The sequence below is a fragment of the Anabrus simplex genome, chromosome 3 (assembly GCF_040414725.1).
Source record: "Anabrus simplex isolate iqAnaSimp1 chromosome 3, ASM4041472v1, whole genome shotgun sequence".
In the NCBI taxonomy this organism is placed as follows: domain Eukaryota; kingdom Metazoa; phylum Arthropoda; class Insecta; order Orthoptera; family Tettigoniidae; genus Anabrus; species Anabrus simplex.
In genome coordinates this window covers 65,018,964-65,036,285 of record NC_090267.1, presented here as the reverse complement: position 1 = coordinate 65,036,285, position 17,322 = coordinate 65,018,964, and positions in this window count along the sequence as shown.

Genomic DNA, 17,322 nt, shown 5'->3' with positions numbered 1-17,322 from the left:
TGGGGCCAAAAAGAAGTAGCCTAGATTCGGACAATGACTGGCCAGAACGTTAGGCAGTTCCGCAACAAATGGCTTCTGGGAGAGAAAAAGGAGTGGGTGGTGACGATGAGGGTAAATCGGAGTTTATGTTAGAAGTGTGAAAGTTGTAATAACATCTACATGGTGAGTAGTGGCACCGTTAATCCCAGAAAAATAATATGTGATAATAACAATATTAATAATAACAATAAATAATAATATTAATAATAACAATAGAAAAAAGCCAAGAAAATTTCGAAGGAAACCATACAAGAGAATAAGAAACAACACACACAGAGAGAGAGTGAGAGATATTTTTAGAAAGACAGTGTTAGAAATGGAGGAATTCCAAGGTCGAGAGGCAAATAAAACCGGCTCATATTGGTCCGACGTTAGGAAAAGGAGACTTAGTGAACAGATGAAGGGTTATTGGAGTAAGAAGAAGGAATGCCAAAGGATGAAGCATTGAAAATATCATGTGTTCCCTAGAAGACGCTAACGGAGAAATAATAATAATAATAATAATAATAATAATAATAATAATAATAATAATAATAATAATAATAATAATAATAATAAAAAGCCAAGAAAATTCCGAAGGAAACTATACAAGAGAATAAGAAACAACACACACAGAGAGAGAGAGAGATTTTTTAGAAAGACAGTGTTAGAAATGGAGGAATTCCAAGGTCGAGAGGGAAATAAAACCGGCTCATATTGGTCCGACGTTGGGAAAAGGAGACTTAGTGAACAGATGAAGGATTATTGGAGTAAGAAGAAGGAATACCAAAGGATGAAGCATTGAAAATATCACGTGTTCCCTAGAAGACGCTAACGGAGAAATAATAATAATAATAATAATAATAATAATAATAATAATAATAATAATAATAATAATAATAATAATAATAATAATAATAATAATAATAATAATTCCATACCAGAAACAGATGAAAAAGAAATTCGTGCTCACATTTTCGAACTTCAAAATAGGCGTAAGATTCAGTAGAAAGGAAAATAATGATTCATATCCTAGAAGAAATGGGAATAGATAGGAAGACAAGAGATCTCATTAAACAGACAGTGACTGGAACAACATCCATGGTCAAATTCAGTGGGATTCTATTAGAATCTTTTGGGATTGAAACATGGGTCGAACGGGCAGTTGGACTTCCTCTCCTTCTATTCAATTGTGTTCTTGACAAATTATTAGAGAGTGGTGCCGAAATCTGCAACGAATAGGTGGTATACGAATGGGATGCAATAAAATAAGGAATTGGACTTGATGGTTTAGCCTTTGCGAATAACATTGTGATTCTGCTAGAGTCAATAGGGGAGGCACGGAACCAAATTGCCCAACTTCAGTAAGAAAAAAGTAAGGCAGGCCTACGGATCTCCTTCGAGAAGACGTAATACATCAAAACAGCACCCAGAAATATTTAGAAAGTGGAGAAATTCAAATATCTGGGAGAGTGGATAAAAAAATAACCTGTCAGAAAGAGAGGCACTTTTATTGAGTACTAGCAAATGTACCCGTGCTTCGCTACGGTATTCTACATTGTATACGGATATCGACGTAAATACTGTGCGTACAGCAAATGAGATTGTTTTAAAATTGCATGTCTCTTAGCCTTATCCGAGAAATAGCAATTGGAGGTCCACATACGTTGTTTCCAATGTAAAGTGAGGGTTGCGGAGTTGTGATGATAACGCCAGGCTCACTTGCCTACTGCCATTCACAATCGAGTTGGCACGTTTACATTATAATTGCAGGCCCCAATGCCTACTGCGCGGTCACAATCGATTTGGGGAGTTTTAGTTACAATGGCAGATCCATTTCCTACTTTCAGACAGGTTACAGTTGAGGAGTTTTTATTATAATACCAGGCAACTTCCCTACCACCAGTCAAAATTGAGTTGTGCAGTTATCATTATAATGACAGTCCCTTTTTACTGCTGCTAGCCAGCTTACTGCCAGTCACACAGAATTAGTGAGTTTCCATGAAAATAGCAGGCCACTATGCCTAATGCTAGTCAAATTTTAGATTGGAACATTTGTTTATAATGGCGAGCACCCTGGCCTAGAGCCAAACACAATAGAGTAGGGGACTTTCGAACAAAACTGCATGATCCCTTGCCTTCTGCATGACAAATCGAAAAGTGAATTATTCATTAAAATGGTAGGCCCTCCTTACTAATGCCAGTTACACAGGAGTTGGAGGAGGACCCCATTCCTACTGCCAGCAGTCAAAGTCGGTGTAGGGAGTACTGATTACAATAGCAGACACATCCTTTCTCGATCGCTACAAATCGACATCAATGAATATATACAGATGGGCATACGAAAGTATATGAATGTTTACAATATTGCAGACCTTCATTTACAAATTAACTGCTGCTAAACGGTACGCCATATCGACAAAGGATTGTACCGTAAGGCGCAGTATTTAGCGATCTAAATGGCTGGTCCTATGATATTTTCTCGCATCTAATCTATTCATGGGTCAGATTGAATCAGAAAAGTTGAATAGGTTGAAATTTGTGTAAGATTATCTTACATTGCATTACTTTTCGGATAATTATGTGACATAGCATTTGGCTCACATATGGGTACTGGGTGGGCCAATGTTCGTGTAGAGTTTTATCATACTATCTTTCCTGTAAGTGATTGAAATGATGCACATGAGAAGAAAAGGTTTAGAAATTAATTTCCATTAAGGCAGGTAGATTTGCATTAAGTTTGGTTGTGTGTATTTTGAGGGAGTGCAAAATCACGGTTTCGGTTTCGTATAAACCCCCAATTAGTTCAGGGATTTAGAAACAATATTTGCCCTAAAACCTTCCCAAAGGATAGGTGGATTCTAAATATGAAGTTTGGTGGAAATGTATCCAGTAGTTTTCAAGTTAGAGAAAGACAAACAGACCAAACAAACAAACAAACAAACAAACAAACAAACAAACAAACAAAGAAACAAACTAACTAACTAACTAACTAACTAACTAACTAACTAACTAACTAACAGACACCAAGGAAACCTACCCTTGGACAGATGGATGCTATATATAAAATTTGGTTCAAATATCTTGTTAGTTTTCAAATTTGTAAGAAGTACGCTTTACACGCACCCGCTCTTGCGTTAAGTCCGCTGGGATTTGTACCGAAAAACGGTCCGTTAATGATATCTCCCTTACTAAATCCTGTTATCGAAATGATGCACATGAGAAAAAAGGTTTAGAAATTAATTTTCTTTAAGGCAGGTTGATTTCCATTAAGTTCGGTTGTGTACACTTTGAGGGAGTGCAAAATCACGGTTTCGATTTCATAAAAATCCCCACTCAGTTCAGGGATTTAGAAACGATATTTGCGCTAAAACCTACCCAAGGAGAGGTGGATTCTAAATGTGAAGTTTGGTGGAAATATATATTTAGTAGTTTTCAAGTTATAGAAGGACAGACAAACAGATAAACAGACAAAGACACTAACAGACAAACAAACAGACAAACAGACACCAAAGCTAAAAATGATGCAGATGGTCATTATTACACCTTAAAAGGATAACTGTACGGAAATTTCGCCAAAATTATCAATGTACAGACACACAGTCGTTACGATTTTATTTTTAGCGCTAAAACCTACCCAAGGACAGGTGGATTCTAAATATGAAGTTTGGTGGAAATATATCCAGTAGTTTTCAAGTTATAGGACAGACAAACAGACAAACAGACAAACAAACATACAAACAGACACCAAAGCTAAAAATGATGCAGATGGTCATTATTACACCTGAAACGGATAACAGTACGGAAATTTCGCCAAAATAATCAATGTACAGACACACGGTCGTTACGATTTTATTTATATAGATGACAGATAAGCATGAGCACGTTGAAAAGTGCAGACTTCCACTTCGAGATTCATATCTCCTAAACAGTTTACGATATTAAGAAACGGATTGCCCCATCAGACGCCTCATTTATCGCTCTACATGTTTGTTTCTAAACCATTCCCTGGTATCTCCCATATTAAGGGGGTAAATTGAGTTCAAAGTTTGAATAGGGTGAAATTTGGGTGCATTTTTAACATTTTACATTACATTTTGCCTACATATGTATAAGCTAGCATCATGAAATTTGGTACACATATGTCCCTTAATCGTGCCAATGTGCGCACACAACGTGATGATCCTATCATTCTTATAAGTGTGTCAAACAATAAAATATACTTGTAAAAATCACCAAATTTACGAACAATCCAGAAATACGGCCAAATTTAACGTATAAGGGAGAGAGATATGACAAAATGTCACAGGACCAAAGCTGTAGATCACTCCGAATTGAAGTGACATTGTGCCATCCGTTTTGTGATACGACTTACCGTTTAGCCAAAAAATAGCTCAAAAGGAATGTCTGCACAGTCATTAAAATTGCCTCAATATTTCGATATCTTTGGGGGTAAAAAGTGAAAAATTTGAACATCTTGGAATTTTTCCGTCGGCTAGGGACCAAAAGCTATAATTTCACCAAATTTCAATTGTCCACCTCGTCTCGCAGGTTGTGCCGCCATCTTGATTTGGGTAGGATGGGGGATAAAAATGAGGAAATTCCCGAAAATTTTTAAGCCCACGAAACCTATAGGTTATCGTTTTGGATATACTATACGACTGTGTTCTTATGCTGAGCCCAAAATTTGAGCCCCCCCAGCGTGCCCCCTTCAGGGAATTTTGAGAATTTGCGATTTTTCTAGGGATCCTGGGGTCATCAGTTTCCCTTGTACCAAGTTTCAAAGTTCTGAGATTTCTGGAAGTGCCTCATTAATTCACGTCTTTTTTCATTTTTAAATATTTATATATACATCGCTCCAGCCCGACTTGCTTTTATATATATAGATCAACAAGATGAACTTGGGATATAAACTAACTATGAACACTTACAACAAGAAGAATATCTCGATCAATGAAGATCTCAGAAACTACTAGACAGTGATCCGTCCGGAGGCTTTATATGCAGCTGAAAGTTCGAACCTGAAAAAAAACAGGATTTGTCAAGAAGTTGGAACTGGTGGAGAGAAGAATTCTGAAGAAGATAGGCTACTGGGACCCCAAAGAACAGAGGATGGATCATATAGAAAGAAAGGAAACCAAGAAATATATCTCAAGATGGAAAGATCTCAGATACCGTCCGAAAGAGGAGAGCCATGTTCTTCAGACATATCTACAGAGTGAACCCGAGAAGACTGACCAATCTTATGTTAAGATTTTTTGAGATCAGGAAAACTACAGTGCGCTGGTACCAGGAGGTGAAGAAAGACCTGAAAGAAATGGGAATACAGGGAACAGAATTCAATAACAGGGATTCTTACAGGTCGAGGATCAAGGCCACGAAGATATTTCAAGAAAAAGTTCGATCCTATACCCAAGCGCCGTGGACTGAAGAAAGGAGGAGATTGCATACTGAAAGGATGAAGGAGAATGGGACGAGGATTTAAGCCCAGAAACAGATGAAGCTGAATTCGAATTAACGTGGTCCATAGTCGTCCAAAACTAAATAATAATAATAATAATAATAATAATAATAATAATAATAATAATAATAATAATAATAATAATAATAATAATAATAATAATAATAATAATATTTGAATCGTTCTTTTTGAAACAACACATGTCAATAAATCTTAGTTTGGAGATATCCACTTAAAACCTACAGTGTCAGTGACAAGTGCTGTTTCTCCAACGAACTATTATTACCAGGCAGAGCTACCGGATAAGGCAATGCAGTGACGTGTGTAGTGTCTGCAGAAAACGATAGATCTATACTTAAAGACTGTATTACTTGCCTGAACTGAATTGTGGCACAATCTTGAGATGTGTCGTTTCATAAAAATAAAAATAAAAAAGATTCATTTGATTCACGTTTCACTAACTACATTTTTTGTAATTTTCGGAGCCGGCTAGGTGCTTGTGGCCTATCCATCAGGAGTTCCTTCACGTAGGCCTACCATTAAAGCTACCAACACGAGGCTGACATATCTGAGCACCTTGAAATATCACCGGACTGAGTGAGGATCAAACCAGCAAAGTTGGGCTGAGAATGCCAGTGCTCTACCCGCTGAGCTACTCACTCAGCTCACAGAGAGTTACTGACTGTCAGTTGCACTCACTCATCTAGACATCTAGCTTAATTTCCTGTCGGAGGTGAGTTACCTTTTGGATAATTTTAGCACTAATTCGATCTAGTGGAGGTGATGGACGGTAGAAAAACAAAGCACACTTCAACTAATTAACAATACGGAGTCAGTATAATTATATTATAAACATATTATGCTTTATCATGTAAAAGTGTAGTTTACTGGAGAATTGTTCGAGATACGAAGAAAATGCGTAAATGTCCCTTCTTTGCATTTAAAAACGGACATTTTTTGGTTAAGATGGAAGCCATTTTTAATACGGTATCGACACAGCTGTGTGTGTCGCTAACCTTTGCCCCTTTTCTCTACGGGGTCTGATATGAAGATATATGAAGCTTTGTAGCGATTTTTACGACTAGATGCCCTTCCTGACCTCAACCCAATCAGAGGAGTTAATGAGATGAAATGAATGACGTGATGTATGATACCAGCAAGCGAGAGGGTTAAAACCTGTGCAGGCACATAGCCTTCTTCTGTCGATAGCATCAAGGGGTCTGCTCAAACCTTAACGTACTCATCCAAAGAACGAATCACCATCAAGTGCGGCATATGCTCTGACTCCATGTCAAGGGTTTGGAATTGAATTCAGGCTTTTGGAACGCAATGTAGTGATTAGAAATTGTATACCACCACGTATCCGACCGATCCTCCGTAGCTCAGGTGGCAGATTGCCGGCCTATTACCGTTGGGGTCCTTGGTTCAAACTCCGGTCACTCCATGTGATATTTGTGCTGGAGAAAACGGAGGCGGGACAGGTTTTCTCCTGGTACTCCGATTTTACCTCTCATCTTTCATTTCAACGACACTCGCCGGTATCATTTCACCTGTTAGTCATTAATCATTGCCTCAGAGTAGTGTGACAGGCTTCGGCAGCCGGCAGAGTTCCTACCCTCGCCGCTAGATGAAGACTTCATTTATTCCATTCCTGAAGACAGATTTGGTAGTCTGTTGTGCCAAATTCCACATGGCCTTTAAACGGACATTTAAGAAGCCTGTACGAAATATCCAAAAGTCTCTCATCCTTAAAAATGGATAGTCTACCGTTCTTCGGAGCCTCGAATACGGCACCGTAGCTACGACATGTACTCATTAAAACTTGCACAGTATCACAATGTGGTAGAACCGGTGGGGTCGGAGGTTGCAGAGTGGGCTCCTGTTGGTCCGACGACTCTGCACTCCTACCGACCAACCGAGCAGTGGAGGGGTGGGCGCGGCTCTGCCGTGGCTCTTCGCCTCTGCATTCGGGAGACGGAGGGGTGCTGGTCCCCACCATCGGCTGTCCTGAGAGCGGTTTTCCATTCTCATGCACTAAGGCGTATGCCGGGACAGTTCCTAGTATAGGCCACGACCGCCAACCCACCCACCTTCTACGCACATCTCCTTCGTAACAAATCTCCCTGCCTTCGGGACGGTGTCATCCTATAAGAGGCCCGCCTCCCCCTTCAGGGAAGGAATGAAAACAAGTTGGTAGTAGTAGAATTTGTTCTAGAAATCTTCAATTCACTGCCTATCGTAAAAGGTGACTCTAAAGCTAATCCAGGGGAGCGTAGGTTGGCGGCTACGGGTGACTGACAATTCATCCACTTATTCATGCCAGGCTCCTTGCCTTCATCTAACCTGTCGGATGTGCGTCGGTAAATTATTTCGTTTCTGACCCCGACGGTATTAGGTTAGCGAGGTCTAAGGAGTCTTTCATTATAACGCAATTTCTTTCTTTTGTCGATACCATCATTCCTCGAAACGTCGGACCTCTTCTATTTCCTTCCGATTTATTGAGTATAGTTGCCCAGTTTTACTTCCTCTTCAAACAATAATCAACCCCACCATCACCACCACTGCTGGAGCATGTTACTTGAGAGTAACTCTTCAGCTCACCTGTAGGTTATTGGTAACATTGCAGCCAATCCCTGTTATGAATAGTGTGAAACTGTCACAGACAGACAGACAGACAGACAGACAGACAGACAGACAGACAGACAGACAGACAGACAGACAGACAGACAGACAGACAGACAGACATCAGGCTAAAGTGAACCCGACCTGTATGAACACCAAGAATGGGAATAATAAAAAAAAGTACAGACATAAGTACAATTACATTGAAGGTTACTTCCAAGTAAATGAAAGTTTTATTAGTTTCATATAATTTTTAACCTTGCTTTGCTTCATAGTGGCCGGCCCCATGGTGTAGGGGTAACGTGCCTGCCTCTTACCCGGAGGCCCCGGGTTCAATTCCCGGCCATGTCAGGGATTTTTACCTGGACCTGAGGGCAGGTTCGAGGTCTACTCAGCTTACGTGATTAGAATTGAGGAACTATCTGACGGTGAGATAGAGTCCCCAGTCTAGAAAGCCAAGAATAATGGCCGACAGGATTCGTCGTGCTGACCACACGTCACCTTGTAATATGCAGGCCTTCGAGCTGATCAGCGGTCGCTTGGTCGGCCGAGGCACTTCTAGGGCTGTAGTGCCATGGGGTTTGGTTTGCTTCATAGTGAGTGTCTTCCGGCACACATATAGGCTACAATTAAGTATAGTCTCAAAAATCTTTATTTCATATTTAAAAGAGGAAGATTACAAAATTACATAATACAATTCTTTACTGAAATTGGCTGATTATGCGGCTGAATGAAAAATTATGCTGACGGTTTTATTGTTTGCGCGTGTTTTTAGCACGTCTCTTTCCTTCACCACTAGAGCGTAAATTAGCCACTCTGTATTCTAGAGGACGATAAGAGAGATGGTGAGGGTACAGAAATATTGCTCTGTTATGGACCACGTCCTATGTGTAATATTTCCTCAGCACTAAAATATTCATGAAAAGGCTAGCTAAAACTTCCATATTGAAAGTACGCATAAGTTAACTCTTCGAAAGTCCTCTCACCCATTTCCCTTGCGCGAGACCCGACCACTAACTCAGCACAGAGTCACCTCCTTAGCCATGCGTGCTAACAAAATTTGTGACAGAAATCTGAAAATCAAAATAGAATTTCATTGAAATAAAATGATACTTTGTGCATATTACTGTATCGTCTTCGGTGCGGCAATTCGATATGCTAGGAAGGCCAACGTACGATAAATAACATTAACAATTGACATTTTCTTCTCATACCCCCTATGCTTCTTCTCTATACTATTGCGGAGGGGTGCCTCCCTCTTACTGGGAGGTGCCGGGCTCGATTTATGGCAAAATCGGCGGTTTTTATCTGGATCTGAGGGCTGGCTCGAGGTCCAGTACACCTAATGGATTACACTTGTGGAACTACCCGACGGTGAGATAGTGGATTCGGTCTTATTCTTCTTAAGCCGTCGTCTCCAAACGGAGGTAGACGATCCACACGACCACCACCGATCTTGACGTTGCAGCCATACCATGTGGATTTATTGGAATATCTCTCAGGATCTTTAATGCAGTGGTTTCCCGTTGCCTTCTGCATCCTAATGCCGTTGACCAAACCGCTTCCTCCGCCTTTGGGAACAATTTCGTGTCCCCAGCACAATAGAGTGCCCTTACCCATACCTGCTCATCCACTCTCAGAGAGACTGTTCGCACTTGGTATAGGGGATCTCCTTATACCGGGAGATAATCGGTCCCTTCATTCGTTATCCTCCTGCATATAAAATATTATTTTTATATGCAGTCGTTGCCCCCTCTCTACCGCGGGGAGGTGAATGTTAGGATTTCACCGTCATTGAAACAAGGACCAAATGGCATTTCCCTGTTTCTCTGGTTCTAGAAAGTAAAAAATACCGGTTTACATAATTTTTAGTCTCCATTGTTATTTCCAAACGTCTCCCTTCAAAATATTCCTTGAATTCTGAGATAAGATCTTCTCGACATGTGAACCTGAGCACTAATCTCTCTCTCTAATATTCCTGTGATAATCCGCTACACTATTCTCCTCTATATTTATCAGATTAATATTAACATGTTTCATATTCTTCTTAATATTAATATATGTAGGTGTTACAGTGTGTTTAAATTTGTTTATAGTTATTGTGTTTGCTTGATTTGACTCGGTGGCTGATGATGGCACAAGTTTAGTGCCGAAACTAGTACCTCATGTGAATGACATGTGATTGATTCATATTAATAAATGCTTGTGTATTGAATAGGAGGACCCCTATTAATTAATTTCAATTATTGTAAGTTTTACAAGTCTTATTATTTGTTACTCTCGGTTTCCTCAGTTCAAAAATACCGTGCTCTGGAGAATTAAAAATTTCTTTCACCACACTGACATCCTGAGCTTTACCCTTTTTAGACCAGAATATTTTTAATTTCAAAGTTTTACCTCTAGGCACCAGTGACTCTCATCTGTCCTCCTTTGATCCACTAGGCCCTGGAACGGATCTAATAGACGGTCAGCTATTCGTGCGTCGACTTCTACTGCCAGTTCTGCTGTCTGCCCTCTTCCGTTCCCGGCCGTGTAGTACGAATATGTCCGTTGTAAGCTGACTCTATGGTGACAAAATTCTTACTTGCTGCTAACTTTTATATTCCTTGCTCTGCCGGACTGGGACGTCCTTCCAGAGTTGATAAACTCTATTCTCTATCCATTTCATTCAATTGAGTTAGTGTTCATGTTCCGGATCACTGTCCGTCAGCTACTAAAAGTCATTTACTTCTTATGAAGGCTTCCAGACATGAATTCCTAGCTTTTCCTAAATGTAATCGTAGGATTGTCTGCTCCGTGATTGTCTCCTTATTCATATCTCTTCTCATCCTAATCCTTTCGCATTGTTAACATTCTGGCGTTGAGGATGACTCTGTTTCCCATCAGAGCCGTGACCAACTACACTCCCCAGCCAGTGGATGTCATCAAATTCCGCTCACCTGCAGCTTACCTTTATAAGGTTAATTTTAACGTCCTACATTTTACTCAATAAGTCATATAAATCTTCGTTTTCTTTCTCCGCTATACGAACATTTTGCTTTGCTTCATGTTTTGCTACTTTACTTGTTTTAAGTCTTCCTTTAATCTCTTCACTTTAGCTGCTGTGCGTCTACATAATTAGAATTATCCACAACCTTTCCTGTTATTATTATTAGCTCTTCTTTAACACACTCTTTTATCACTTTCATTTCATTGATCTCCTCACGTATTAGCTCTCTCAAATGTTCCGCCTGACAGGTCTCTCTGACAACTTCCTGATACCTCAAATCAATCAATCACTACTGATCTGCATTTAGGGCAGTCGCCCAGGTGGCAGATTCCCTATCTCTTGTTTTCCTAGCCTTTTCTTTAATGATCGCAAAGAAATTGGAAAATTATTGAACATTTCCCTACGTAAGTTATTCCAATCCCTAACTCCACTTCTATAAACGAGTATTTGCCCCAATTTGTGCTCTTGAATTTCAACTTTATCTTCATATTGTGATCTTTCCTACTTTTAAAGACACCACTCAAACTTATTCGTCTACTGATGTCCTTCCACGCCATTTCTCCACTGACAGCTAGAAACATGCCACTTAATCGAGCAGCCCGTCTCCTTCCTCCCAAGTCTTCCCAGCCCAAATTTTGCAACATTTTTGTAACGCTACTCTTTCGTCGAAAATCACCCAGAACAAATCGAGCAGCTTTCCTTTGGATTTTCTTTCCAGTTCTTGAATCAAGTAATCCTGGTGAGGGTCCCATACACTGGAACCATACTCTAGTTGGGGTCCTACCAGAGACTTATGTGCCCTCTCCTTTGCACCCTTACTACAACCCCTAAACACCCTCATAACCATGTGCAGAGATCTGTACCCTTTATTTACAATGATATTTACGTGATTACCCCAATGAATATCTTTCCTTATATTAACACCTTGGTACTTACAATGAACCCCAAAAGGAACTTTCACCCCATCAACACAGTAATTAAAACTGGGATGACTTTTCATATTTGTGAAACTCACAACCTGACTTTTAACCCCGTTTATCAACATATCATTGCCTTCTGTCCATCTCACAACATTATCGAGGTCACCCTGCAGCCGCCCACAATCTTGTAACTTATTTCTTACTCTGTACAGAATAACATCGTCTGCAAAAAACATTATCTCCGATTCCACTCCTTTACACAAATCATTGAAACTCCATGTCTTCCCAGCGCGTTGCTCCCTCTGGTCCAGGTTTCTCATCTACACCTCGTATCACAAATATTGCTGCCACTGCTGTTGTCACCATCAGAGTTACCTGCAGGCCAGTTTATCGCAGGTGAAATTTCCCGCCAGTCGTACGCACACACTTTACGATACCGTTGAAGAGCGATTCCCATTCTACTCACTCAGCACTCACAATAAAATCCAACCTCACACTTCGTTTGATAGATTACAACTGATGCATAAGTATGGAAACTCCATTTTTTGACGCATTCATATACAGTGCGTGTTAGAAAGATAAGTTCGTAGAGCGTGAAAATCTGTTCATATTGTCAAAATCTCATTTTCACTATAAAGGATTTTACGTAACGCTAGTTGATCATTAACCAAAGTTTCTTTGAAATATGGCAGATCCAACACAAAAACAGTTTCCTTGCTAGTGGACAGCCATTTAGTTCATGTCTACGTACACACGTGATGCCCCATGAAAATGCCCGTATAAGCATAACGTGTACTTCAGAGAGATGTCGCTTAGTTGTGGAACATTGAAAAACTCCAAGGTATTTTATACGTCATCCGTGTAACTTATTAATAGTGTATTAACAATGCAAATAAGTTAAGCTGTTACATTTCACAGCACGCGCGTTGTTTTGTTCGGGAGATAACTCATTAGACGTGAAAGAAGGCGAGTGAATTAAATCTCAGACAGGATATTTTCTGCTACACGAAACATCTGATGAGGAAGTGCAAAAACAAGGAAGTGCTCGTAATTGATATAAACAACACAGGAAGTGAAATACCAGCGATGACTCACTTTGCTAATATCAGAATAAATGCTTCAATGAGCAAGTAGAACCTTCAAAAGGGTTTCAAAGACTTAAAATTCCCTACTTTTCACTGAGAGGATTGTTGCCCAGTTGTACTTCCTCCTTAAACAATAAACACTACTACCTACAAATTTCCTTTTCAGTTGTGTCTGGTAAATATGGCGTTGCTTACTATGTGCAATATCTGAGATAATTTTAAAGCATAAAATGTTTATAGCTTGCGTGCAATTACAACCCAGTCTGAGTTGTAGTGTGTTAATTTGGTCCGATAATACTTCTGTATTATTTCCTCTTTTCTTCCTTTCCTTATCTTAAAATTTGAATTCGTTGTAGCTATCTTCAGACTTTACATTGTTTCTTTTAGTTAATTATATGAGCGGAGTTTGTTGGTGCTCCCTATGCTCCAATTTATTAATTTCAGTGGTATGATGCTTGTTCTCTGCAAATTTTTAATTTGTGATCCCAGAATTCTTTTCTTGTGTGTTATAAAGTATTCTTTTATGCTTTTAAAATTTCGTTTTAAACACTATCTAGCCTATTTATTCCACTCATCATTTAAATGAAATGTGTTTTTATTATGAATTACGTTGTTTGTATCTGTATGGCTTCAAAATTATACTTTTGATTTGCTTATAACGTTGGTTTAATTTGAATGTGAAGGGAATACTAACCTCAGCATTTCTTTTAGATTCCACTTTGGTTGTTGTCAAGTTGTTACTTCCGCGTCTCCTAGTTTAGAAGTTTCATTATACACTTAGATCAATTACGTGCCTTTGCTGGCAAGACCTAGTGTTTACAGTGCACTATGTCTTCTGGTATGGGCTAGAGCAATTTTGTTACTTTCATTGATCTGTCTCAGCTTTATCCTTGGCTTTGACAAAATGAAAGTGACTGAGGTATGAGTGATGCTAGTAATGCCGTTCCTTCTGCAGCCAGTCCCTGGTATGAATGGTATGAAAATATTGCTCATAGGGTTAGTTTGTGCATGCATTTCAGTGGGCTTGGCAGACTGATGTGTAATAGCAAATTCTGTCTCGGTGAGGAAAGCAACGGGAAACTACCTCACTCCTCATTTCCCTAGTACGTCTCTTCAGTGATGCTTAGGCTATCTATGACACCTGATGGAGGAACTTTTGAGGATCCAACCAGCCTTCGGGCTGAGGACTAAACATACACATACAGATCAATTACAACATACGATGACACTTTACCTTACTAATAGTTCATTAATTTACAGAAACGGATCAAGCCTATGATCTTTTATTTCATAATAATTATTTAAAGCACTCATAGTTTTAGTACTAAACGAGGTCACAACGCTAGTGCATTACTAATCCACAGAAGCTTGCAGACGGAACGCTGGGAAACAAAAAAATGTATATTTTTGTATTTATTGTATATGTTTCTACTTAAAGGATATGGAATTATAGTCATTGATTCATTTTGTCGAAATTAAAAAGTTAACACAGTATCGGTATTGTTCAGATGAACTCATTGCATTTTAGTTCATTTTAACACATGTCACGTCGCTGAAAATAAATCGACAGTCACCTCAACGCCTAAGAATGATCTGAAATACAGTATAAAACGAAACATGCGGTAAATATCACTGATGTTAAGAAAAAGAAAAGAAAAAACGTCACAGAAATTAAATTAGTTGGAACAAAAGGGAGACTAGAAAATGGACTGCAAAACGGTTTTCAGGCATCTATCACAGAGTAGCTTTTATAAGAATGAAACGATAAAAATGTAAACACATCTTTAAAGATTTTCAATCTGTCCAAAACCTAATTTTATAACACATGTAAAATACAACTTACCTATAAAATAATACATAAATTTATTCATCTAACTGCAGGTATTTTTGGTGTTATATGTGTTGTAATTTGTGTATTCTTAGACTTGAAAGCATTAACATTATATTAACTAACTCAGCAATGAAAATATATGGCTTCCTACTATAACGTGCTCCAAATTTTTCAACTATTCTACCTGATTCTACGTCTGCTACGCTTGACATGCCGCTACTAACCCGTGTGTGTGTGCTCTCTTCGCCCGTCCAGTTTGTACTGTCCGTGCTGCTTACCCTCCCTCCTTTCTTCCCCTACCGCCTCGCTGTGCAATGTGTACCGTCTGCTCTCGTCTTTTCTGGACGTTTCCATCGGAGTATAAATAAGGCCTGCTCTGGGCTTGATCGGCGAGTTGGATGAAGACGACGACTTGTGTGGAGGGAGGACTTTATTTTACTTACGCTAGGGGCTGGTCCGTGTGCAATGTTTCTTTTTAAATGGTGTTTAATATTCATGATTGAAGCTCAAGGACTGCTGGACGGGTGAGCGAACTTTAAATTTATTTTCCCTTGCTATACTTCACTTTCCTTTTAATGCTGCACTTCCCGATTTCATCATGCCGTACTGGATACCAACGACTGTTCACGCTAATAATATTGCTAGTCTGAGCTGTTGACAGCGGTGTTTTTCTTGCAACTGCATTACGATATCTTTTCAAAAATTGACTTTCAATTACGTCAAGTGATTACTGTGATATCAACCACTGGATTCCAATGGACTTGGTGAACAAACGCAAGAATAGGACTGATTGTAATTTTATTAACGCCTAGCTTCTGTTTGAAAATTTGAATTCCATCAATGTTTTGTAGGTTCTATTTTTCCTAATCCCTGTTGTCAGCCTTAGGTACTGTTCTCTTTCACGTCCTTCCCTTTTTCCCCACGTTCCTGTCCCGGGTTTATCTTTTCTTCTACCTTTGGTATTGTACAGTGGCCTAATGCCTTTCAAAACTCTCTTAAATTTTCGTATTAATGGGTAATATCTGTTTACCGTTTTGTAGGATACTCCCAATGTAAACTATTGTAAAATTCATCTTAATATTCAAAGAAATAGCACCAACGATCTCTAAAGGCTGATTGCAGGCAGAGAGACAACGTACAGTAGAGGGAGAATAAGAGAGCTGAGGACATAGAGATTGCAGAGATTGAAAAAATGGTAAACTAATAAGAGAAACAGCAGCACCAGAATCTAACAAAGCAAGAGAGGGTAGGTTATTTACGGTGACGAGAATATGAGAGGTCGGAGGTAGGAAAGAGGTAGAGCAAGGCGAAAAATAACAAGAAGTTAATGGAATGGGGGAAATCGCAGAGGTAGGGCGAGGCGTCTGAAGAGTGTGGGAAGGCAGATTTTCCACATGAATACGCCGACTGCCTAGCGGCGAGGGGGAAAGGCGTTTCCCACGAGCAGAGGGGCGCAGTGGAAGCGTGCTGGGCCCATAACCCAGAGGTCCGTGGATCGAAACCACGCTCTGCTACCATTTGTGACGTATTCTTATGGTAGCTTGGGTATGAATGTCGTATTTTGGGTATGATGTGTACACTCAGAATAATCTCGCAATACACCAGAGTGGAAATGGTAAGTAAAAATACCAACAAAACAAACACGATCATAGAAGAATATAACTAAGTCATGAACTTGGACACTAGTCCGACTAACGCAGTAACATAAACACCAATCTATGCAAGTGATGGCATGCCACGAAAAGGATTTTTCAACTCTCCAGAAAATCCATACATGCACAAGTACTCAGATTTCAATTTTCAAAGTGAAGGATTTCAGCAGAGCGCATAGGGAAGCATTTTATTGTGTCCATTTTTTCAGAGGAACCCGAGGTAAGTACAGATAATTAAAGGACGTGGAAATGCGCGTGATAAAAATCAGGGAAAAAGAAGGAACAGTTTTTTCATAACAATAATATATTAGCACAAACACCAAGAAGGATTTTTACAAGCCAAAGAAAGTGAAACAGATAAATAAAGAATCCAACAATATTTTAAAGATTAAATACTTCTGATTTCCAAAAAAGATATGGGACGACCCTTTAACAACACTAATTTGAATTTAAAGAAAACAGTTAGACTCGAGGCAAGATGAATTTTACAATAGTTTACATTGGGAGTATCCTACAAAACGGTAAACAGATATTACCCATTAATACGAAAATTTAAGAAAGTTTTGAAAGGCATTAGGCCACTGTACAATACCAAAGGTAGAAGAAAAGATAAACCCGGGACAGGAACGTGGGGAAAAAGGGAAGGACGTGAAAGAGAACAGTACCTAAGGCTGACAACAGGGATTAGGAAAAATGGAACCTACAAAACATTGATGGAATTCAAATTTTCAAACAGAAGCTAGG